The sequence below is a fragment of the Malaclemys terrapin genome, chromosome 16, assembly GCF_027887155.1.
Source record: "Malaclemys terrapin pileata isolate rMalTer1 chromosome 16, rMalTer1.hap1, whole genome shotgun sequence".
Taxonomy (NCBI): Eukaryota; Metazoa; Chordata; order Testudines; family Emydidae; genus Malaclemys; species Malaclemys terrapin.
The window spans coordinates 31,490,956-31,516,286 of record NC_071520.1 but is presented as its reverse complement, the minus strand read 5'-3'; the positions used below and the strand labels follow the sequence as shown (position 1 = coordinate 31,516,286).

At 57.8% G+C, this 25,331-nt stretch overlaps 1 long non-coding RNA gene across 1 annotated transcript; it reads right to left on the bottom strand.

Annotated features, from left to right (window-relative positions):
• Positions 1 to 1,981: 1,981 nt before the first annotated feature.
• LOC128824455 (uncharacterized) lies at positions 1,982 to 15,708 on the bottom strand. The gene is made up of 4 exons (XR_008442476.1): positions 15,504 to 15,708; positions 14,869 to 14,910; positions 11,179 to 11,287; positions 1,982 to 10,468 (listed from the first exon to the last, which is right to left on the bottom strand). It is a non-coding gene; the product is annotated as an uncharacterized LOC128824455 (long non-coding RNA).
• Between the last annotated feature and the right edge of the window lie 9,623 nt (positions 15,709 to 25,331).

Here is a 25,331-nt window from a genome sequence, read left to right as displayed (position 1 = left end):
TGCAGCTGCAAGGAAGCGAGCCATCTCCAAGCCACCCAGTCGAGGCAGTGCTGGGCCTGCATCGTCATCCCCATGATTTAGACTGCCGTTCTTACTGGTCTGTCCATCTGTCTGTCCGTCTCGCCTCGCACACCTGTTCCCCTGGCCACGGCCAGAGCTCTCTGGCTCTAGAGGAACTGGGGCGTTCCCCACTAGAGGGGCCCATTCTACCCGGGAGCTGAAACCCGAGAGCAGCAAGGCTGTGGGATGGCAGGGATCTCCCCACCCCCACCCCAGAGACTGTGGGGCAGCCCCTGGGGTGTTGGCAGCAGGGTTTGTGAAACCCGAAAGTGACAAGCTGGGGCACAAGCAGCCTGAAACTCGTCTGCAAGCTCCCTCTGTCGCCTCCTGGTCTCGCTCCCTGCAGGGAACATCAGACGCTGCTCACCCCTGGAAAGTCCCCAGCAGCCAGGCCCAGGCTCTGCCAGCCCATCGAGACAGTGTCCCGTCACCGCTCCACGAGCACCATCCGCCCTCCCCAGCCCTGGGGCCTCTGGGCCTGCCCATAGCGACTGCAGGCTATTCCGCTGGTTAGGAAAGATAGAAAATGTGGCAAAAGACCACCTTGGCTTAACCACGAGATCTTGCACGATCTAAAAAATAAAAAGGAGTCATATAAAAAATGGAAACTAGGACAGATTACAAAGGATGAATATAGGCAAACAACACAGGAATGCAGGGGCAAGATTAGAAAGGCAAAGGCACAAAATGAGCTCAAACTAGCTACGGGAATAAAAGGAAACAAGAAGACTTTGGTCTTCCTCTTGCTTCTAATGTATTGATAAAAAGACAGGGTAGGCCCACTGCTTAGTGAAGAGGGAGAAACAGTAACAGGAAACTTGGAAATGGCAGAGATGCTTAATGACTTCTTTGTTTCGGTCTTCACCGAGAAGTCTGAAGGAATGCCTAACATAGTGAATGCTAATGGGAAGGGGGTAGGTTTAGCGGATAAAATAAAAAAAGAACAAGTTAAACATCACTTAGAAAAGTTAGATGCCTGCAAGTCACCCGGGCCTGATGAAATGCATCCTAGAATACTCAAGGAGCTAATAGAGGAGGTATCTGAGCCTCTAGCTATTATCTTTGGAAAGTCATGGGAGACGGGAGAGATTCCAGAAGACTGGAAAAGGGCAAATATAGTGCCCATCTATAAAAAGGGAAATAAAAACAACCCAGGTAACTACAGACCAGTTAGTTTAACTTCTGTGCCAGGGAAGATAATGGAGCAAGTAATTAAGGAAATCGTCTGCCAACACTTGGAAGGTGGTAAGGTGATAGGGAATAGCCAGCATGGATTTGTGAAGAACAAATCATGTCAAACCAATCTGATAGCTTTCTTTGATAGGATAACGAGCCTTGTGGATAAGGGTGAAGCGGTGGATGTGGTATACCTAGACTTTAGTAAGGCATTTGATACGGTCTCGCATGATATTCTTATCGATAAACTAGGCAAATACAAATTAGATGGGGCTACTATAAGGTGGGTGCATAACTGGCTGGATAATCGTACTCAGAGAGTTGTTATTAATGGTTCCCAATCCTGCTGGAAAGGCGTAACGAGTGGGGTACCGCAGGGGTCTGTTTTGGGACCGGCTCTGTTCAATATCTTCATCAACGACTTAGATATTGGCATAGAAAGTACGCTTATTAAGTTTGCGGATGATACCAAACTGGGAGGGATTGCAACTCCTTTGGAGGACAGGGTCATAATTCAAAATGATCTGGACAAATTGGAGAAATGGTCTGAGTTAAACAGGATGAAGTTTAACAAAGACAAATGCAAAGTGCTCCACTTAGGAAGGAAAAATCAATTTCACACATACAGAATGGGAAAAGACTGTCTAGGAAGGAGTACGGCAGAAAGGGATCTAGGGGTTATAGTGGACCACAAGCTAAATATGAGTCAACAGTGTGATGCTGTTGCAAAAAAAGCAAACATGATTCTGGGATGCATTAACAGGTGTGTTGTGAGCAAGACACGAGAAGTCATTCTTCCGCTCTACTCTGCTCTGGTTAGGCCTCAGCTGGAGTATTGTGTCCAGTTCTGGGCGCCGCATTTTAAAAAAGATGTGGAGAAACTGGAAAGGGTCCAAAGAAGAGCAACAAGAATGATTAAAGGTCTTGAGAACATGACCTATGAAGGAAGGCTGAAAGAATTGGGTTTGTTTAGTTTGGAAAAGAGAAGACTGAGAGGGGACATGATAGCAGTTTTCAGGTATATAAAAGGGTGTCATAAGGAGGAGGGAGAGAACTTGTTCACCTTAGCCTCTCTGGATAGAACCAGAAACAATGGGTTTAAACTGCAGCAAGGGAGGTCTAGATTGGACATTAGGAAAAAGTTCCTAACTGTCAGGGTGGTTAAACACTGGAACAAATTGCCTAGGGAGGTTGTGGAATCTCCGTCTCTGGAGATATTTAAGAGTAGGTTAGATAAATGTCTATTAGGGATGGTCTAGGCAGTATTTGGTCCTGCCATGCGGGCAGGGGACTGGACTCGATGACCTCTCGAGGTCCCTTCCAGTCCTAGAATCTATGAATCTATGAATCTATGCAGGGCCGGGGAGAGGAGCAGTCCTGCTGTGACTCTCCTGTACCTAGGAACACAGGACTTGCCGCACACAAATGGCCCTTCTAGGCTGGTCCCCGCCTCCCTCAGCAGCCAGCGTTACCTGGCCCAAGTGCCCCCGAGGGCAGTGAGTGTGTGCGGCAGCGTCCTGCTGAGTCCCGCGCTGGCCGCACGACGTGGCGCACCGACGCAGGCTGAGGCCCAGAGAACAGGAGGAGGGGACTCCTGGGGGTCTGCCATCGCTCGCCAGAGTGACCCCGCCTTGGACTGAAAACCGGCCAGCCTCGGTACGCTGGGAGATCCCCGCTCCCCGACGCTCGAGCTGGAAGTGCTGTGAGGCCAGCTAGCCCGTCCTGAGGAAGGCCTGCCCCAGCCGGCGCTGCTGCCTGCCCCAGCTCTCCTGTCCCTCATCTCCGGGTTCCTACATGCTCCCCTGGGCCCCCTAGATCATCCCCTCCCTCCCCGCTCGCAGGGCCAACTCCTGGGGGCTCCTGCCATCCCCCCCTTTAACCTCTCCTCATACGCCAGTCCAGCTCTCCCCTCAGCTCCCTCCACGCGCTGCCCAGCATCATGCCAGAGGCCGCTCACGCCCTCATCCCCACATCCCCCAGCTCTCCGGTCTCCCTGGAAATCCATGTCGAGCCCAGCAGGCTAGAGCCCCACAGCCCCTGCAGGGAAATGGGGGACCCCAGCTTTGTGACCCGCTAAGGGGGATCGCTGCCTGCCTGGGGGCCGAGAAGCAGCGCAATGCACGACAGGAGCTGGGTCTGGAGCAGGCGGCTGCTGGTGACCCCCATGTTCCCTTGCCACGCTGGGCCCCTGGAGTCGCTGCCCCTGCCCAGCCAGAGACTGGAAGCCACCTGAACCCAAAGGGCACCTGGGCGCCGAGCAGGGAACGTGCGCAGTGACAAGGAGCAGAGCGACAGAGCCGGCCGAGCAAAGCTGCCCTCCATGTGCTCCCTGTCCCCGCCCTGCATCGCTGCCCTTGGCGGCCGAGCAGCCAGCCGTGCAGACGGGAGCATATTTCAGACTAGCAGGTGGAGTCTGCAGCCTTCCCAGCAGCTCCCACCCTCAGGCCCCAGGGTTCCAGCCTGTGCAAGCCAACAGCCCAGAAGAGCAGAGGACCCAGAGAAAGTCCGGGACGTTTCCAAATGCCGAGTCCTGCAGAGGTTGGCACAGACACGGGTTTGGCCTTTTGGGCTCCCGTGTTCCACACATCTCCTGGGATGAGCAAATCCAGCCTTGTAGCACCTGCTGCCTGGCGGACTGGTTAGCTCGTGAGCAGCGCGGGAGGCGCAGGTCACTGAAGACTGTGAAAGACACCATAAAACAACAGCGAGGGGTGGCCTGGAAGAGCTGCAGCTCCCGGGCTGGGGCATGGGCACGCTTAGAACAACACCAAGGCTGAAATGCTGGTTCCCCGGTTGCTACATTATCCTGGGCAGATTCTCGCTCACCTCCAAAACAGGAAGGTTTCACTTCTTCTGTCAGGCCTTGTGCCAGATCACCCCGACTTACCCTAGCTCGGCTTCCCCATGATCGGAGCCCACCTCGCTGTGTCCTGGCCGAGCCCGCATGCCCTCCTGCCCCTGGAGGGCCCCATCCCAGCGCTGCTTTCCACCAGCCCCTTCCCTGATCTGCTGGGCAAACCTGCATCGCTGGTCGCTCTGATCCACAGCAGGTAGGTACTCTACCCCTTGCAGTATCCCCCGAAAGGGCAAGTCGTGCTCGCTCCTTGATCTGGGGGTGCATCACAGCCCCACTCTCCAAGGAGGCACATGGAACAACGGACCCCAAACCCATTCTGAGCCCAGCCCTGAGAGAGGTTTTAGTATGTTAATAAAGCAGGGAGCAGTCAGGGCTGGGCAGCCTCCCGACTAGTTAGTGTGTTAGGTGAAAATACACCAGCCACATCACGGCCAGACACGGACCCGGAGAGATAATCGAGAGGAGGCAGCCAGGTTAGCGGCGAGATCCCCAGCAAGCCGTTAATATCAGCCTGAAAGGAACAGGTCGCGGTGGTTAGTACAGAAACACACGGGGGTTAAAGGTGGGGGGGTCTGCTACAGAAACAGGCAATAAATTGGCATAAAGACCGAGTCGCGCTGTGGGTCCTTCTCCAGCTACACGTCTCAAGGCAAAGCAGAACAGCTGTTAGTAGTTAGGCAGCAAGCCAGCCAGGGAAAGGGAGTTAGCACCAGAGCGTCTCAGGAGCGAGAGAGGTTCCCATCAGTTACAGGCCAGATCCATAAAGCACTTGGGCAGAGCTGCTCACCCCCGGAGAGCAAGCACCTGTCTGTCTGTCTGTCTAGGCAGACTCTCTCCTCCCGGGAGTTCTGCTCGCCTGAGGGTCACAGCCAGGCTGCCCCCGAGTGGGGGCAGTTCAAGGAGAGGTTCTCGTGTGTAGCCCTCGGCCACGCTGATGCACAGACCAGGCAAACTCACCCCAGGAATGTCAGTGGAGCTGACAGCGGGGGGACTGGGGACAGGGGTGCTCGGTAACCCAGTAACATGCTGCGTCTGGTCCCGCTCTGCCTATGGACTGGCGCTGTTCTCCTCTCTGCCTGCACCCCCTCCCTGTTCTCACTGTGCCCTCCTCTCACACCTGCCATCTTCCCCCCGAGCTCTCTGAGCTCTGCCCACTGGCTCTGCTCCCCTGTCACTTGTGCTGCCCCTTCTCTATGGAGTGCCCCACACTGCCCTTGAGTCACTGCGATCTCCACATCTGAACCGAGGCACCTCCCTTTGCTCCCCCGCCCATGCACGACTCTCCAGGGAACATCTCACGATGATGCCAGACACACACACACACACACACGTTACATTATCGCCGCCGCCCCAGCTCTGAGCAGCCATGTCCTGGCTCGCAGCCTCCTGCCTCTCCTGCTACCCAGGTCTCCTCTCCTGTTAGCAGCCACGGTCTGTTGGCTTGGCACCTTTCTCCCCCCGGAGCAGTGCAGGAGGGACCCACTGCCTGGCTTCATGCATAGCCTTTGGGGTGGTTAAGGGCGTCAAGTTCCCACTCCCTCTGTTATCACTGACTGATTTAGGAATCAGGCCTTTGCCCTCAGTAGTTAAGTGCAGTTAAAAGGACAGCAACCAGCATTCCTCTCCATCCATGCAGGGGCTAGGTTAGTCCTGTTAATAAGCACTGCAGGCCCCCCGAGGGGATGCTGGTTAGCTCGCGGATATTCCCGGTTTGCATGCCAAAGGCACAGTGGACGGGCCAAACCCTGTCGCCTTCACTCTGGCAAGCTCCCAGAGAAGGCAATGGGAATGCAGCCCATCCAGGCGGAGTGAAAGCTGAACAGAGACCTCGCACCTAGGCCCTGTGTTAGCGCATCATAAAGTATGTTAAACGCCTGGACAGCAGATTTCCCTCTAGACGACATGCCTGTTCCTCTCCCTGCCCCTCACCTCCCATCCTCTCGGGTTAGTGAATACAACAAGTGCCAATCAACCAAGTAGGTTCAGCCACTCGGCTCCTGGCAGTTGGGCGCTCAAGATTGGCAACTGCTTTCCACATGCATCAGTGCCAAAGGGAAACCGTGGAGATACAAGGAAACTGAGTCCTGGACCGGCACGAGCTGAAAACGCCCCATGTCCGTCCCAAAGCTCAGGAGTAACAGAGGCACTCAGGCTGATGTGAAGGCCATTCCCAATGACAGATGAACCAGCATTCCAAGCAATTCAAGAGTCTGGAGTGCAGGTGGGACTGCAGTTTCTTAATTGCTTTTTAACAAGGTCTCTCTGCAAACTCGCTTCACCGGACCTTCTGGCAAATACAAATTACCAAGTGACTGACCAGTCTGTGGGACATGCCACTTCGAGCAGTTTTATAAAGCCTGTGAATGGCATTGTTGTCTCTTAGCCTCATAAAGTTGATTGAAAAACTGAAGACCAGTGGCCTAATTTTCAAAACTCCTGGAGCATCTTCCTTTCTCATTGCACTTAATGGGAGTTAAAGATGTTCAGCTGCATTGAAAAAAAGGCCAGTGGAATAATAGAGGAGGTTGCATTAACAGGGGTCTGTTACAGGGGTGGGGGAAAGCCTGTTCGTTCATTCGTCATGGTGAATAGCATCAGAAAGTTAAGGAGCCAAAGAGTGTATGTTAGTAGCATCTAGAACCAACTAAGAAGAGATTAGTACAAGCAGTTAATAAAGAGCCACATGTCATAACCAGAGAGTGCATCTTAGTTCAGGAACAGAACATACAGACTAGGAAAGATAAATGGAGAGAAGAGCAGCAAAGGTTAGTTTGTGTAATTCCGTTTGGAAATGTGTTAGTAACAGGAGAGAGAGATCTAGTGACTTAAAAAGGAACTGAAAAGCTTTTGTCAATAAACCCAGTCTAGGATCCCTAGTCAACAGCAGAATCCACATGCAGACTTCAGCATTACAGACAGAAACACCACTGGAAAATCAGCCCTTCCTCTAGTTACCTCCCAAGACCGGCAAAGCAGAGTCTGTCTTTCCTCTGCGGGTGTTGGGAGAGTTCTAGCACTGACAGCAGAGCAGAGAGTGCGGCAAACCTCCGCTTTCTGGTGTTTCTGGAGCGCTACCCCATGTTGCTGGGGAAAGACAGAATCCTGCACTCAGGCCCTGCCAGGTACCTGGAGGAGCCGCTCCCCACACATTCCCTCGCTGTGTTTGTAATGTTTGACACTGCACATAGATTCTGTTCCTGGGACGGCAACTTGAATGACTTCTTTGCAGACGTACTTACCCAAGCTTTTCCGTTCCCTTTAAAGGCAATGTGTGCTGTCCCCGGTTAGTAGGAGATGAAACAAGACGGGTTAGTAAAGCATGCGTTACAGCCAGTTAGTGGGTTAGTTCATTCGCAAGTGACTTACTCAACATTCCAGCGTCAATAGCAGGCCTGGCTGGGGGGCAGAGTCCGTGAGAGCAGGGAGATCCTCCTGGATTAGTATGTTAATAACTTAGCACGGTAATATACATGCACAACACACCAGTTAGTCCCACTTGATGGCGGAGGATGCGCCTCCTTGGAATTTAGCCCACGCTGCTGTCATAGGCCAGGGGCAGCTCCTAGTAGCTGTAGGGAGGAGACGCCTTTGGGCTCTGCAGTGTCTATCAGGCCAGGATTTGGAATGTTGTTGGTTCACTATTCTGAGGCTAGAACTGGCCTGTGTCACCCTAAATAACCGAACTGGAGAATAAAGCACTTTGCAAACACAGCCCCTAGCACCGTCCTGGCCTAGGAGAGCGCTCGGCCCCTCCTGCTGCCACGTGCCCCTGTGCAGAACGCAGCTACGCGCTCCCCTCACGCACACCAGCTAGGAGGGTGTCACGCCCACAGCTCCAGGGCTGGCGAGAGTCAGGCTGTTCGGGTCTGTCTGCACTGCCCGCAGCAGCGTGGGTTTGCAGGGATCACACTGGCGCTCGCTGTCTAGCCAGGGCTTTGGTGGGACGTCTCAGGGTGGAGCTCGGGTTCCGAAGCCCACCCCGCTTCCTGGCCCTCAGAGCCTGAGCCCCAGGCCGCGCCGCAACCTCTGCACACAGCAGCCCAGCGCCACCAGTCTGAGCCTGTTGACTCGGTCTGGGAGGCTCGCTGCCACAGGCGGTGCAGACGGGCCCGAAGTGACCGAGCCGAGGAGCTGGCCAGCCCATCAGAGCTAAAGGTGTTAGAGCTACTGGGCAGGAGTGTGCCGGAAGAAGCGGAGGAAGGAAATGGGTAACACTAGGGTTAGGAGAACGCTGTGAAATTGCACTAAGCTGAGGGCTGGGGCGAAGGCCATTAGCTGGCAGCACATCAGCGGCAGCTGGGCTGTTGGAGAGACAAAGCTATTTCTGTCCCGGTCTGAGTAGCTGCTGTCTTGCGAGCAGGGGCCCAGTACGAAAACGAATGGAATTCCAAAGAAAAGTGAAGATCCCCCACGGCCTGACCATGAACCCGGCAGGCTCCGCGTATGGAGGATGCTTGGCTAGGGGCTTTCCCCAGCACACCCAGGGAGCAGCACAGAAGTCCAGTGAACAACCGGAAGAGGCTAACTGCAGATGTGAAGCGGGAGAAGCAGAAAGTTTTCAGCTAAGGCGGGCTCCATCTGTCACATGCGCTAGAGAATATCTCAGGGACGGGAAGTGAGGGGGAAAGGAAACCAGGGAAATAACCCCCTGGAACCAAACAGGGCTCTCTGTGCCCCACCTGGCTCCCTCGGTTCCTCTCGTCAGGAGTAGGTAGATACAGCCAGGAGATTCCATCCCCTCCTGCTCTACGGATGCTGTAGCGTTCATACTCTGTGCTGGCACACATGGGAAACAGCTGGACTCACCCGATGCAAGCTCCCTGGCACAAGGCCCTCCACACTGGCTTCTCGGAGCGTTCCTCACTGACCAGGAACACAACTGCAGCTAATTTTGCTAAAAGAATCCCACCTGCAAGTCCCACCCCAGCACCCCGCCAGCGGGAGCTGCTCTCTGACCTCCCTGGGGCGCATTCCCACCCACCTCCCAGCAGCAGGAAAGGGCTGGAGTTGTTACATTTACCGGTGATGGAGGAATGTGGCTCAGGGGAGTTCTGAGAAGTGGCATTTAATCCTGGGTGCTCCACATTGCTCTTGGAGGCTGACAGGTTTTTAAACACACAGCCCAGCAGACAGGCATCAGGGCAAGCTAATCTCCCTGTCGCACTCTCCCCTTATTACAGCTTGACACCCGCTGCACAGGACAGGCATGGCAGAGAAAAGCCCCAGAATGTCACCTACAGGTGATAGAGACAATGCACGAACAGTGGTGGAGGAGCCAGGCTGCCCAGGGACAGCCGGGTCCCTCTGAGCCCCGAGCTATCATGCTGACACGAGGAGATCAAGTCACACAAGCTCCAGGGGCTCAGGGAAATTCAGAGCAGACCCGCTGGCCCCCACCGGGCTCAGCTCCATTTACAAAAGGAACGTTTTCCGAAGGAGAGAAGTCACAGCATGAGCCGGTGACGAAAGGCCAGTAGGGTGAACTTGTTCCTTAAGCTCCTCCCACCACTACCAGTTCCCATTCAGAATTTCCAGCGCTACCACCGCGGCCAGGTGACCCCTCGGCTCCTAGCACCCCGGGCTATCACTCAGGGGGGTGGCGAACACCCCGGCAAGCCAGAAAGGCTAAGCAGCATCATTCATACCGATCGGGTGAAGGAAGTAGCCTGCACCTCTCAGCCCTGAGGATAATCTGCAGAGGGACGCTGCAAACCCAGCCCCGCCCTCCTGGCCCACTGCCCCAAGGAATCCATTCTCTTTCCAGGGGGAGGTTTCAGACAAGCATGAACTGCTTTGGCATCACCCCCATTCATAAACGTCTAGAACGTTCCCCAGCCATTAGCTCTTGTTCTCCTTCCCAGGGAATGAACTCTGTGAAAGGGCCGAGGCATCGGGATTTGCACTGGCTCGGAGAAGTGACCTGGCAAGACCCAGAGCTAACCTTAGCCACGCTCCGTCTCACAGCCCTCTCCCACTGTGAAACGGGGGATGCGCTGGGCCGCGATCTATCGGGCAGTCTACACTCACAGGCTGACACGTGGCATTTGCTACAGGTTCAGATCTTCCAGGTGTCGTCACTAAGCAATACCCTAGGCAGTGTCCTGTGCGTGCTGCTCCCACAGCTCCGTGCAGACTGCCTCATGGCTACGCTCACACGCCAGCCCAGTCAGTGTGATCCTCTCTGGAGCCACACTGGCTCCTGGGGATTTATGGCAAAGAACAGAAACCAGCAAATCATGGTGCCAGTCTGAGGTGCTGTGACTCACTGCCGCCCCTTCCTTGCCAGGGCACCTCCACGGCACTGCCATCGGGTCACCAGGACTCAGGAATCCCACCGGGGAGCGGAACGGAGCATCCCTCGGGCAGATGGTGTCTCTGCAAAGAAGGCAAACGAAGCTCTTAGATCCCCCCGGCTGCCCCGCTCCCTCGTCCCGGTCTGTGCAGCATTAGGGCTCTCTCTGCAGCCGAGCTCTGGCACTCGCTGGCCTACTCAGGAGACCTGGCGCTTTCCACTCTCAGGAAACTTTCCAGCGTTAACTAATGACTCCTCGTCTCCACTCCAATCCAAGCAGAGTCTCTGGGAGCTGCAGAATCGGAGCTCAGAGAAGATGGCCAAGGCTGCAGGGGGGAGTGAGCCTGAGAGGCAGGATTAGAGCTCAGAGGCTGCTGGGCCCCAGCCCTGTGCTCAGACCTGTCCAGGCTTTGAGTCCTGCTCAGAGCAGGTTGCAAGACCTAGGAAAGGCTGGACAAGGGCAGAGGGGGCTGCAGCAGAGCAAGGTGACTGGCTGTTAAGCTCCTGCCAGGCCAGCGGGCGTTTGGGAAGCGCAGCCCCATCCTACAAGTAAGGACGGGGAAGGCTCTCGTCCTGGGCTTCTGGGCGAATCGCCTGAGCACTGGCCCCCCACCCCAGGGCACTCAGGGGCCACTTCTCACCACCACGGGAATGTTCCTCCCCCCTCCGGCCTTTGCCAGGCTGGAGTGGGACACAAGCGGTGCCTAGGCCTGGTGCTGCCCTCTGGGAATCTGGCCACCCGCGTGCCAGTTGCATGCTAGTGCCACTGTGCATGGCTCGCCCCGTGTCCTACCTGGCACCACTGGCTACGAGAACACTGTAAAATAACCCCCCAGCTTGTCTTGCTGCTCCGGCCACGCAGGGGACTGTGTGTGAACAGACCTCAGGTCAGTCATTAGCAGCTGCAAAAGAAAGCAACCAACGCAGCAAAAGAGAACAGCATGCAGCACCTTCCGCGGCCACCCAGCTCCCCAGTCCCCGGGGCCCAGCTGGCACGGAAGGGAAGCCCCGCACTGATAAGTAACCCAGCAGGAGAGTCTCGTCTGTGATGCTCTGCCGCCCTGTGGGATACGGGGGCTCAGAGGAGACTGCCAGAGGCTCCCCGTCGCTGGGCTGGACTGGGCTGGCTGGGCAGCCATGAGTCCCTGGCATGAGGGCTATCAGCCCGTCTTCCGGACAAGGGTGCTTTCAGGGGAAGCTGCAGCGCCTCTCCTGCTACAGAGAGGTCCCCTTCACTGGCTCTGTCCCTGGGGATACAGAAACGGATGGACTGCGATCCTCTGGGGCCACCCCCACCCTAAGCTAGGAGAAAACATGACCGCAGAGACACTACTGGACTAGGAAAGGGGTGGCCAGTGGCGCCGTCCACGTCTGCATGCAAGTCCCCTCCAAAGGAGCCCCTTTGGCGTGGGCATCTCTGGAGCCAGGGTATGCAGAAGCCAAGCCCCCGGCTTTCTCCAGAGTCGCTCGCTGTCTCATTTGATCAAATCCTCTTCATTACAAATGGCTTCTGCCAGCGGCGTGTGTGCGGTGTCAGAGCGGGGCTCGCCGGGTCACTCGGGCGCTGGCTGGACTCGCTTCCATTCATGACTTAGGAAGGCGCCAGCTTTACATTCCGAAGGAGAGAGACGATGAAGGTGGAACAGGAGCTAATTGGGGCCGCAGCTCTGAGCCATGGAGTGCTGGGCGGCCGCAATGCTGTGAGCTCCCTGCTGTCCGGCTGCACAGCGAGCCCGGGGGAGGAACAGGCCTGATGGGGGTAAGGGGCAGGGCAGTGTGTCTTCAGTTCAGGAAGAGCAAAAGCCTGGCCCCCACCGTGCAGCAGGAATCACTTTGCTGACACTGCTTAAGCAAAAGGAGAAGATTCCCAGACACCAGCAGCTCTTCACGGCCAGCCCCTCATGGGGCTGGATCCCTGGCTACTTGTGCCATAATCTAGACCCCATGCTCATGGTCGTGCCTTCCTACGGGGCTACTCCCACTAACACCTGCACAGCGCCAGGCTGCGGTGAGTCACACTATCAAAGGAACCAGGCCCCTGTCCTGGAAGAGGGAGCCAGCCGTTAGTCTGGGGTGTGGAATCTGTACAAAATCTGACTCTGCAGGAAAGGGGAAGGGTGGGTCTGGAACCATTTCGAGATAGCTGTGTATCTCCATTGGCTGCTGCTGTCCGCTGCCTAGATTTCCCTTGAACTAGCTGCTTCAATACCTGATGTGTGTGTGTGTGTGTGTGTGTGCGCGCGCACCTGTGTTGTTTTCAGGGCTCACTACATTTTTTAAGTTGGTCCAAATTTTCTGATTTTCAAATTTTCAATTATATTTTTCATCAAAATTTGATTTTTGAAAAAAAAACAAAAAAATTATTTTGATGCAATCAGGTGTTTTGGCCACCTCTAACTTATATGTACATTTGCACAGTCTGTGTGTCTCTGTGTGGTGTGAACATGGGGACAGCTGGGGCAGAATGCCAAGAACCACTGAAGCATATTTTGTTACACTGTGTCCGAAGTGATGCTGGAAAAGGACCTGTTTCCTCTTTGTGTCACTAGGAGACAAAGCCACAGACACGCTCCATTGGCCACCAGCATTGAGCTCACTTGCAGAGGATGACAGGCCTCGTGCTTGTCACTTGGGGGCAGAATCTAGCTCCCAGGAAATTACCCCACCCCCCTGCAGCTTCTTCCCACCAGCAGTGCTAGAAAGGAACCCGCTTTGAGTTTCCTGGAGCCCATGCACAGCTGTCCCCGGGTCACAGTGTGTGTATGAATGACAGTGAAGGAGGCATAGAAAGTCCACACCAAACAATTACCCATTTCAAATCATAATATCCTAGCCCGCTCGGCCTCGTGCACTACTTGAAATCTTCACGCTCTCAGTAACAGCTAAAGCTACAGAGAGGTTGGGTCGGATTCTGACCTCAGTTACATGAGAGGCTTCATCTTCAATGGAGTTACTCTGGATTTACCCCAGGATATCTGTGACTGGGGTCTGGCCCCACTTTTGTATTTAGCTGAAGTACAGTCAGCTGACAGCACCACTAGAGTCAGACTTTGCTAATGATTTGTGTTCAAAAACAATATGAACATAACAACCATTGCCCTGGCTAAACCCCTCTGGAAATGGGCAGGGACGACTGTAGCACAGTCTCTGATGGGATACGGCTGTCAGCGAGGTTTATTACCTCTAACAAGTAGGCGTCTGTATGAAAATGGCTCTCCTGAGGAAGCCCCAGCATGCATGCATTTGCTGAACACCGTGCACTGAGGCTAGTCCATAGGACCTGGGGCCTTCCTTGGGAGTCCGTAGGAAGGTTGCCCGCACTGCTAGAATAGATACAGTGGATGCCCATAAGAACTGTAGCAAAGGGATTCCCTGCATGGGGCTGTAAGATGGAGGCTGGGTTCTCTAAAGGTAGGTAATGCCCCGTTAGCACACTCCCTTTGTGTGATCCTGGGAATCGAGTGGAGAGAATGAATGTTCGTTTTGTGCCCCACTGAACTGTGATTTCTGGTTGCAGTCTTGGGCTGGCTGTTGGCTTGTGTATACACTGGTTGCAGGGAGCGTTAGCTAGTGTAGCATGTGGGGATGCTGCAGATGTGAATATGCAGCCGTATTGTTCGGGTTAAGCAAGGGATAAACAGGAAGGAAGCCAGGACTGAAGCCCAGCTTTGCACTCGGTCGGAGCAGAATGCACAAAGGAACAAGAGCCCACTCTAACGAGTCATGTCACACGAGCAGCCCGTGTGATGAGCTGAGGTGAGCAGAACAGCAGAGTGGGGAGGGGGAATGGCTTTCTTCAGGGCGGAGTTAGAGTCCCGTACACACCAGGATTGCTAAGATGCAATGTCCTGGGCGTTCTGTGCTGTTCTACACTTCCCCGGTCTGGGCATTGCCCCTCACTCACTCTGCCACGGCAGGACTTCCTAGTCCTTCATTCTGATTCCTGGTGGAGTGTGAAATCGGAACTCAGTCGGACGCTACTGCACTCCAGGAGTGGCTGAGTCTGGTTCTGAAGCAAGCCTTCCTTTGCCTAGTGCACTAGCTGGGCATTCAGGAACTCGTTTGACTATGGCATTTGATGTATTTTTAAGAAGGCAGATCAGGGGCGTTCCTTAGGGTTTTGAGAAGCCGCTAGGAATTAAACAACCCATTATTTCTAGCCTTGCCTTGATTGCCAGGGTTGGGATAGATTTTCCAATGCAAAAGGTGGCAGAGCAATAATGGATGTGAAAATGGCACCCCAAAATGCTCTATGGTCGCATCAGTCAGATTAACTCTTTGCAGACAGGAACGGATGTAATAAAGTCCCCTTCATAGGCTGGACTTTCTCTGCCCTCTTCCACGTCCCTATCCCTTTCCCCCCAGCATTGCTCCTAATTCCCATATTTTAGAGGAAATGGTGGTTTAAAGGCAGAGAAGTAAACCAGCATTTTTACTGCATTCCCTTCGGGGAGCATTGGAAATGATGCAAGGTTCCATTTACCTGTCTTAAACCCTATTCTTGATGTGGATCAAAAAGATGCTTCTGGAAAGAAAATACAGACAAGTGGCATATCAGTTAATCTGAGCCCTCAGCTGCTCAGTGCTGAAAATGGAGCCCTGTCTCCGCCCAGCGCCTGCCTCGCTGTGCTATTGTTCGTGCAGACAGGGCCGGGAACGAGGTTAGGAAAAGGCAATGACAACTCACAACTGATCATTCCACTTCACAAAGGAGTCAGCGAAGGCAGAGGGTGCCCTTAGCCTCCTCACTGCGGTGAGGCTAGTGTCCGTTTCCCCACCAGGAATGACCCAGAGATCGATGGGAAATAGCAGGGCACTGATGGACATTTTTGGTGATGAACCAAGGAGCTGAAGGCCAGTCCCTGCTGGCCCCTTTCCAAGGTATGTCCCCATTTGCTAGGGAAACCCCCCTCTGGTTTCCACACCGAGTTTTATCAACACCTATTTATCGGCGTGTCTCTGTGCACACACCACACTTCAGTGCTGGTGGTGCCGAGAAGCTGGCAATGTGGGGACAGGCTGAGTCCTGGGAGAACACCCCGACAGAAGGCTGTGACCATGGGGAAGGGGACCGTTTCACCCAGACAAAAGAGAAAACCAAGATAAGAGCATCCTCACCTGATTTCCGTGAGACACCGCGGCGCAGGGACCCCGGGCTGGGCGAGATGTTGGCTGGTGTACAAGCCTCTTTGTGCTGGAGCTTTCGAGAGAAAGAGAGAGAATCCCTGGGTAAGATATTACCATGCAAACTCCACCCCATCTTCTCGACAGCAGCTCCCCACGCCCCCACCCGGCCGCCCAAGCAGCGCTGCTGGTGCTGCATACGGCCCAGGAATCTGCTGCAGCTCTCATTAAATTTTAATGCTGAAAATGCAGCCAAGTCACCTTCACTCCTCCTGCCCCTTGTGCAATGTCCCTCCCCCCGTGTCCGCGCCTCTTGCTGAGCCCCCCGACACGGGGCAGGCGTGTGCCAAGCACGGGGGGGTGCCCTGCGCTGAGCGCTCACGGGCTGGGTGCTCCGGGGTGACGGGGGCTGGGCCGCAGCTTGACAATCCTGAATCATTAATGTCTAAGTGAATAAAGGGAAACCACTGAAAAGCTCGGAATAATCCGCCCATCTGTAGGCTGCTGAATGGGCTGTGTCGGAAACCAGCTGCCGGATTATTCAAAGCGGGCACTTATTCACCTTCTGCTGGAGCCATCTGGGCTGCCATGGCAACGGCAACCATAGCAGACCTGGGGTCAGCTCACACAAAGGAGGGGGGAGAAAGATCCGACACCGGCCCCACGGCTCATTAGGGCCCCTCTTGTGGGGGGCCGGGCTGGATGGAGGCTGCCGTGCCCAGCCCCACTCTCATCGCCCGTAGCCTGACAGCTGTGCTGGCTAGGAGCTCTGCTGGGCTGGGCGGCCACAGAGGGGGTCCCTGGAGGGTGCCAACATCCTCGGATAATACCCTCGCCCAGCTCTACCTGCCAGCTCCACTGCTCCCAAAGGCTGCAGCCGTCGGCCCCTGGGGCACAGCAGGGAGGAACTCACCCTGGCAAGGGGGAACTCGGGAAGGAGTGAGGCGTGGTGCTCAGCTCCGATGCACTCACCACGGCTGGACCCTGGGCTGGCAGCACTATTAAGAGATGCCATTTCCCACCTCTGGCTTCCCCTGGCCCTCAGGCAACTTCCTTCCAGGCAAGGATTTGGTCCCCCATCACCTCCAGGTTCTTCAACCCACCGTCCCTGGGGCGAGGAGACACGTGGAAAGGTCATCTACACAGGAGCACCTTCGCACCGCCCGCTCCCAGAGCCCTGGGGTAGCGGCGGCTGGGCTCCTGCTGTGATTTAAAGGGCCAGGGGCTCCCAGCCGCAGCTACCGCAGCAGAGCCCTGGGCCCTTTAAATAGGGTTACCATATTTCAGCAAGCAAAAAAGAGGACGGGAGGAGCCCCGCCCTAGCCCTGCCCCTGCCCCTCCCACTTCCCGCCCCCCCAGAACCCCCAACCCTCCCCCCGTTCCTTGTCCCCTGACTGCCCCCTCCTGGGACCCCTGCCCCTAACTGCCCCCCGGGACTCCACTCCCTATCTAAGCCTCCCTGCCTCTTGTCCCCTGACTGCCCCAACCCTTATCCACCCCCCCACCCCCAGACAGACCCCTGGGACTCCCACGCCCCATCCAACCACTCCCCACCCCCTGACAGCCCCCCCCAGAACTCCCAACCCATCTAAACCCCTCTGCTCCCTGTCCCCTGACTGCTCCGATCCCTCTCCACACTCCTGCCCCCTGACAGCCCCCCCCCCAGAACTCCCAGCTCCCCACCCCCCCGCTCCTTGTCCCCTGACTGCCCCCTCCTGGGACCCCTGCTCCTAACTGCCCTCCAGAACCCCACCCCCTACCTAAGACTCCCTGTTCCTTGTCCCCTAACTGCCCCCTCCTAAGACCCCCCCCAACTGCCCCCCAGGACCCTACCCCCTACCTGTACCATGACTGCCCAAAACTTTCTCCACTCCCCCCAAAAAGCCCCCCCCCCGTTTCTTGACTGCCCCCTCCAGAACCTCCCTGCCCCTTCTCCTGCCCCCCTTACCCTGCTGCTCAGAACAGGGTGTTGGGCTCTGTGCAGCCGAGCCGGACACGTGGCTGCGCTCCCCAGCACAACAAAACCCGGTCCCTGGCCCTGCACAGTGCTGCCGGACCGGGCTGCAGGGGAGAGCTGCCGGCTCAGAATGCAGGGCGGATCCGGCTCCTCTACAGCTGCTCCAGAGTCCAGCCCGGGACTTTCCTGCAGCCCTCCCAGCCGCTCGCTCTGCTCTGCCGGGGGAGGGGGGAATCCCGGACATTTTGAGTGTTTTACAAATTCCCCCCGGATGCTATTTTTAGAACAAAAAGGAGGACATGTCGGGGTAAATCCGGACGAATGGTAACCCTACTTTAAATCACCGCCGGAGCCCCGGGGGCCCGGCTACCTCCGCTACCTGGGGCTTCAGCAGCAGGGCTCTGGCAGCAATTTAAAGGGCCCGGGGCGCCAGCCGCTGCTTTAAATTGCCAGCTGGGGAAGCCGTTCCAGTCCGGCGTACCAGCATACTTTCACCTCTGCATAGCAGGGTCCTCCGGGCGATGCACCGGACAAGGTGCAGGCGAGGCTCGCTGGAGGCAGGGCGTTCCGTATCACGGTGCTCAGAGGTGAGGATGAGCCCAAGCCGGAGGATTCCCAGGGAAGGCTGCCAGGCCTCCCACTCTCACCCAAGGCAGGATGCAGCAACAAGGAGTAAAACCCAGTTCAGTGTGCACCTGCCTTCCCCGCCCAGGAGAGGCCAAGCGCAGAAGGCCCATGGGCAGCTCTGGGTGCAGACAGCGCTCAGATACCGTGCTGGTGCTGGGAGTACCCGAGGATGTGCGCGATTCCCAGCTCTCGGATAAGGGGCAGGCGGGAACTGCACAGGGGGGCTGGGGCTGTTTGAAAGCGGTTTTCTCTGGTGCAGAAAGCTGCAGGCACAGGTGTGTTCTACCCCAAGAGAGTGGAGAGGAATGGAGCAGCGTGCTCACAGGTGTGCCTCTCTGCACAGTGCCTGTGGGTGGCTTCTACCATGTGCTCAGAGGTCACTGCTGTAAGGGGAGCTGCCTCTAGGGTGACCAGATGTCCCGATTTTATAGGGACAGTCCTGATATTTGGGGCTTTTTCTTACCAAGGCTCCTATTACCCCCCACCCCCATCCCGATTTTTCACACTTGCTGTCCGGTCACCCTAGCTGCCTTCCCCAGGAGAACTAACTCCCAGCTCAGTCCTGAGGGCAGGGAGGGCAGGGCACCCCGGGCAGGGAGCTGGAAAGCACCTCCCCTGCCATGTGTGTCGTTACGGGGCGGGGGCAGGATGGGAGTCTGTGGGCATGAGAGCAGCCAGGGTGGGGGCGCACGAGTGACTCTGGGCAACAGGCTGAGCCGGCTGGTCGGAGAGTTCACACACGCACTCCTGGAGAAAAGCCCTTCGTCCCCATGAAGGGCAGGTGTGCGGAGCCTGCCTTGCTGTCTAGCAGGGCTCGGACTGAGGAGCCCTGTACCAGGACTTACCCAACTCACATTGGACCCTGCGGCTGCTGCCTCAGTTTCCCCTTATTGGGCTTGTCAAAAACTGCACCCAGGCACTTGCACATCACATCACACCCCTTCCTGGGTCTGGTTTGTTAAAACAACTTCTGGCCAACCTCAGCTTAACTCTGACCAGCCTCTCCCCACCAGCTGAGCTCAAGTCTAGGCCTGCTGCCTGCTGGCTCCACCCAGAGCACTGGGGTCTGCCCCCTGCACTGGCCTGGGCGCCGGCTGGGAGAGAAGCTAGTGCTCTTTCAGACAGACCAGTGAGTAGCTCCGGAGTGCAGCAATCCTGCGGGGTGGTGCAGACCCCGAGGTGCAGCTGCCGTTCCGCAGCAGGCACTTCCCCGGAGAGCACAGCTGCCCCGCGCCAGCGCTCACGGCCCGGAATACCCTGCCCAGCGCCGGTCCCTGCCACGAGGCCTTCGCACACAACTCAGGGCTTGTCCCGCTCTCCACCTGCGCTCTCAGTGACGGGCGGAGAAGCCCAGCGGCTGCAGCGCCATCGCCTGCCCGGGAACGTCCTTAGCTCGGAACAGCATACTGTGTCTCAGGCCAGGTCTGCCCTCGAAGGTTAGGTCAACTTAGCTATGTGGCTCAGGGGAGCAACGGAGCTGAGCTGACCTGACGCCCCTGCAGACAGCGCTACGTCGGTGGACAAATTCTTTGGTCAGCCTAGCACGGCCGCTTGGGGGAGGTGGATGAACCACAGCGACAGGAGAACCCCTCCTGTTAGCCCACAGCCGCTTGCGGCCCAACCCACACACAGCTGACATCCTCTGGGCCACACAGGCCGTATCTATCAAGTGTGGCCGCGGCATAACAACGGGGACGAGCTTGCGATCCACTGGTCTCCATGGAAGCGCTCCGGCAGAACAGCTGCAGCGTTGACGAGCCCCTGCACGGCTGGGTTTAAACGCTCTCTGGCGGCTCAGCGCTGTCTTGCCTTCGCTGGCTGCCTAATGACCTGGTCTCCCGCTGTCCTGGTCTGGGAGCGGCTGGCCGGAGCTGGGCCATTTGTTTGCCAAATACATTCCCCCAGCCTGGGAGGGGGTGGGGCCACACTCGAGGGGCCTGGCGCTTCCCTAGACCTTCCTGCTCTCTTGTGTCTGGGGGCGTTGGGAGCTGTGCTTTCCATCCAGCCTGCCCTCTGCCATCGGGGAGAACCACACGCAGGTGGGTGATGCCTGACTTGGGCACTGTGCAGGGCCGGGAGGACCACCCCTCACCTGCCCGTGCAGCACAGTGACCCCCTGATGCTCTAGCGGGATTTGCCGATGGGTGCCGCTCACCCAGCACTGGGCACTGGAGGGACGCAGATGCCCACACCAAGGGCCGTGTGGCATTAAGATGGGGGCGACCGGGACCAGACAAGGCCCTGGCCAGCTCCATCAAAGCTCTGACACTGCGTTGCTAATGCTGCGAGCCTGGCTGGGCTCTGCTCTCTATGCACGTCACCCTGCTGTCCTCCTGCTCTGGCCGCTGTGCTCCTCCGGGTCCCTCCCGCACGCTCTGTGCTTCCTCCCCACCGTCACTCAGGCCTCTCTGCACGCTGACCCCTCCCTGGAGCAGCCTCACCCGAGCTTTGAGCCGTGCTCCCAGCCCGGGCGCTGGGAGGGTGGGTGCAAACCGGGCCCTGGCGCTCATGCTCTGAGCTGTCTCACCCTGAGAGCCCCTTGGCAGAACGGTGGCACCCAGGGTCTTGTGCCTACAGTGTTAGCTGACCTGGGCCAAGCTGCCGGCTGCAACTGAAATTGAGCACTGCATGCTGCGGGCTCCACATAGTCTGGCTCCGGTGCATATTAGGTGCAGCTCTTGGTCTCCTGGCAAGTACCAATGCAACCGTCAGCGCTTGCAGGCTGCTGCTGCAGTGTGCCAGTGACTGGCAGCCTGCCGTGGCGGAAGGGCCCCTGGGGGTGTTGGGGGCTGGTGCCCAGCACGTCACCACCCTTCCCAGCACTCAGCACACGTGCGGAGAGCACCAGCACCAGACACACAGAGCCCATCGTGGGAGCCAGGCAAGTGGTGTGTGACTCCGTGCAGGGTGGGATCGCATTAGCCACGCTCCAGCCAGGCAGAGATCATCCCGGGGCAGGAGTCGATCTGAATTGGGTAGCGGCTAAGTGTCAGCTTGGATCCAGTGCCTCAGCGAGATGGCCCAGCGCAGGGAGCCTTCTGGGCCACCCTCCTCTCCCCGCTGCTCCCGCTAGCGGTGTGCACAAGCAAGCAAGCAAGGGTCCCCGCCCCTGGCTAATGCTGGGCTGCGCCGGCTGAGCTGCTGGAGTGGGGAAGAAGCGGGGAGAAGGGAAAAGCCCTGGCAAGGTCCTGCTAATAGCAGAGTGGTGCTGATGGCAGCCCCGGTGCCCATCTTCCCTGATCCTGGCACACGGTGCGCCAGGGAGCAGGGCTCCCCCGTCCGCCCTGTACAGAACGGCCGCCTGGCTCTCCCCACCCCGGGACCCCCGTCCGCCTTGTACAGAACGGCCGCCTGGCTCTCCCCACCCCGGGACCCCCGTCCGCCCTGTACAGAACGGCCGCCTGGCTCTCCCCACCCCGGGACCCCCGTCCGCCCTGTACAGAACGGCCGCCTGGCTCTCCCCACCCCGGGACCCCCGTCCGCCCTGTACAGAACGGCCGCCTGGCTCTCCCCACCCCGGGGTCCCCGTCCGCCTTGTACAGAACGGCCGCCTGGCTCTCCCCACCCCGGGACCCCCGTCCGCCCTGTACAGAACGGCCGCCTGGCTCTCCCCACCCCGGGACCCCCGTCCGCCCTGTACAGAACGGCCGCCTGGCTCTCCCCACCCCGGGACCCCCGTCCGCCCTGTACAGAACGGCCGCCTGGCTCTCCCCACCCCGGGACCCCCGTCCGCCCTGTACAGAACGGCCGCCTGGCTCTCCCCACCCCGGGACCCCCGTCCGCCCTGTACAGAACGGCCGCCTGGCTCTCCCCACCCCGGGACCCCCGTCCGCCCTGTACAGAACGGCCGCCTGGCTCTCCCCACCCCGGGACCCCCGTCCGCCCTGTACAGAACGGCCGCCTGGCTCTCCCCACCCCGGGACCCCCGTCCGCCCTGTACAGAACGGCCGCCTGGCTCTCCCCACCCCGGGGTCCCCCGTCCGCCCTGTACAGAACGGCCGCCTGGCTCTCCCCACCCCGGGGTCCCCCGTCCGCCCTGTACAGAACGGCCGCCTGGCTCTCCCCACCCCGGGACCCCCGTCCGCCCTGTACAGAACGGCCGCCTGGCTCTCCCCACCCCGGGGTCCCCGTCCGCCCTGTACAGAACGGCCGCCTGGCTCCCTCCAGCCCAGGGCTCTCCCCCAGCCGTGTATAGAATGGCAGCCTGCTGCCCTCCCCCCACCCCTGCATAGAACTGGCCTGTCCCCGCCTGGGAATGGCCCTACTTCCCCCCCGCCCCCCGCCGCCCGCTGCAGCTCTGAGCAGACACATTCCCCTCAGGGCTCTGGAGCGTTGCTGTGCCCTGCTCCATAGCTACTGCATCCTCCCCGAGATGGGCCCTGGCGAGCGCGGATTCCCCTGTGGCTATGTCTACACTGCAGGGTAAGGCCAGGGTTCAAACTCAGGCTCAAACCTAACCCCCCTTCCACCTACACACCAATCACTCACCCCAGGGGCCCAGGACCCCACAGGGATGGAGGGTCTGAGTCAAGCCAGGAGCCAGGGTTCAAGCCGATTGCTTTGCAGTGCAGTGTAGACACAGCCCCACAGGACTCGTGCTCTGGGAGCCCGCCAAAAGTGTCCCACAGTCCCACGGACTGACTTGCTTTGTCATCTGGACAGTCACTTTTGGTGATGGTCAGGTTTTCCCACAGTGCCCCATGAACAAAGGGTCACACCTGGGGCGGGGGGGGGGCACTAGGAAGTCTGGGACATGGGTGGTTGGACTCGGGCTCCCACAATGCAGCGTAGGCGCTAGAGCCTCCGGATTCAACAATTCCTAGCCTGGGGTTACAAATGAGCGGAGATGCTCCAGGCCTGGGGGAACAGACCCAGCGGCTGTTCACTCGAGTTCTGCTGACCCTGGGCTGACACTGCAGTGGAAACAGCCTGTGTGTGAGAGAGGGGGAGTGCACCTCGGGGGGTGCAGGCGTGTGGGTCAGAACATGGGAGGGCGGAGGTACAGGATGAAAAGTGGAGTTGTCCATGGCCGCCTGCGGGTGCGGTTCTGTGCAGGGTAGGTGCAGGTGGGAGAGAGCGCCATCCTGTGGCCAGGGGCGGAATTGGATGGGAGACAGGAAAGCAGGAGGGAGGTCAGGGAAGAGAGGAGAAGGAGCCACCTGGGAGGGGCTTGCAGTGAGTGATTCCCCTGTTGTATCATTTCAGTCCATTCAGGGGCCTGGTACCACCGTCAGAGACCTGCAGAGCAAGCAGGCTGCCCTGTCTGGGGGACCCTGGCCCCAGTCACGGGCTCCGGCTGAGACACGTCATGGTTTCATGCTGTGCAGAGTCTAAAGCGGGGGGCCCAGCTTCATCAGCCTCAAGCCAGGGGTTTATCCCCGGCCACGAGAGCAGAAGGGGAGGGTGAGAGGTGGGGCCTCAGGCAGAAGAGGAGGGGCCAGGGGCTAGCGTCCCCCAACAGCTGGTTCACTGGCCACCCATGCTCCTTCGTGTCCTAAGGAGGGGAGGCCCCGCTCCCTAACCTACCAGCAGGTCTATGCTGGAGAGGGATCTCTACGGGGCTCACCCAGCACCATGGCACAGGCTGTCATCCGCAGGGGACTCTGCAAGCATTCATTTACCCACAGCTCCTGGGAAGGTGCCTCCATCAGGGCACAGAGGGGATGCAGAGAGTTAGGGCCAGAGCTGGGGATAGGGGGGCTGATTCACGACCCCAAACAGCAGCGAGGGCTGGCCAGGAAGCGCTGGGAAAACTTTTGAGAATTTGAAAGATTTCCCCCTCCCGAATTGGGATGAAAAGTCAAAATCTTGAAATGGAAACGTTTCATTTCAATATTGACCTTTTTGATTTTTAATTCTTGGTACTATAATTAATTTACATTTCTAAAGGAAAAGTTGTTGTGAGGCAAATGCACAGATTGTGTTATTCTGACAGTTTCCACATGCGACATTCTGACAATCTCCAAACTTACCCCCCAAACTATTTTCGTGACAAGCAATTTGTGGAACCCAGCCTTTTCCCACAAACAGCTTTGGTTCGGCCGAACCCTTCTTCCAAAACTTCCCGCCAGCTCTCAGTGCGTCCCCTCCTAGACCACCTCGGGTCTTTAGCTCTGCATACTTGTGAGACAGCCAGAGATTCCCTTGTGCCTTAAGGAACCATCTGTAAGCTCCCTGACCACCTGTACTGTGCGGAGAGGCTTTGGTGACAAACGACGCACACAGCATGCATTTGCACAGTGCTGGGACCCACTGGTGAGAGGTGCTAGAGATTCGGAGTATAGCTTGTTATTATATTATTGTTAGTGTGGGGCAAAGCACAGGGCAAGTCCCCCATGTTCATTAGCAACACACCTGCCTTGGCTTCGCTCTACCAGGGCCCCGGATGCAGTGAGGCTTTCATGACTCGCTTGGATGCTGTGCCGTAGTGTCTCGGGGCTGGCTGGTATTGCAGAGCCCACTGAGAGTGCTGGTGTGCCGCTGGAGCTGGGGTTAGTTTCCTTAGTGGCCACGTGGTGTCACCCTGGCATTGTCACAGGAGCTGCTGGTGGAGAAGCTGCTGAAGAATGAGACTGGTCCAGCGCAGATGCTGGTTTCCGGGGGTCCCACGCCCAGCTACTCTCAGCTGGATGCCCCGAAAACTCGCCCTGGTCAGGATTCCCGGCCGAGAGAGGCTGGATCAGAACTGTGGGCTGGACCCCTGAGCTCCAGGAGCATCTGCACGAGGATTTGGATCCAGAGCTGAATTTGGCAGCTGGGGTCTTTCTTTCTAGTGGGGCTGAGTCTGAGCGCGCCCTGTGGGGAACGTGTGGGTCCCAGCTTCATGGCATGGGCCCATCTCTGATTCCAGACTGCCCCTGCATTTCCCCTCCAGGAGGCCAAGCCGGCAATGCTGGACAGACTCCACGTTCGGCCCTGCACCCGCTATGGGGGAGCGCCCAGTGAAGCGCTGCCCGGACACATTCTGCCAGTCTCAGAAAGGGAGTCTCTCAGCCTGACCTCCCGGTGGGCAGCCAGCGTGTTCCCTCGCCAGGCGCTGCCCAGCAGAGGAGGGTGAGCGAAGCCATGGCATGGGCTGGCCGTTCTGCCTGGTTGGAAATCTAGACTAGCCTGTTCCCAAAGGCCTGTGGGGTTCGGTGCCTCCAGCTCTGGGATCCCGACTGGAGACACCGTACAGGGGCTGCCCTTCCGAAGGGGCCTCCCAGACACACTGCTCCGGGCAGGGAACTCCTCCTGGG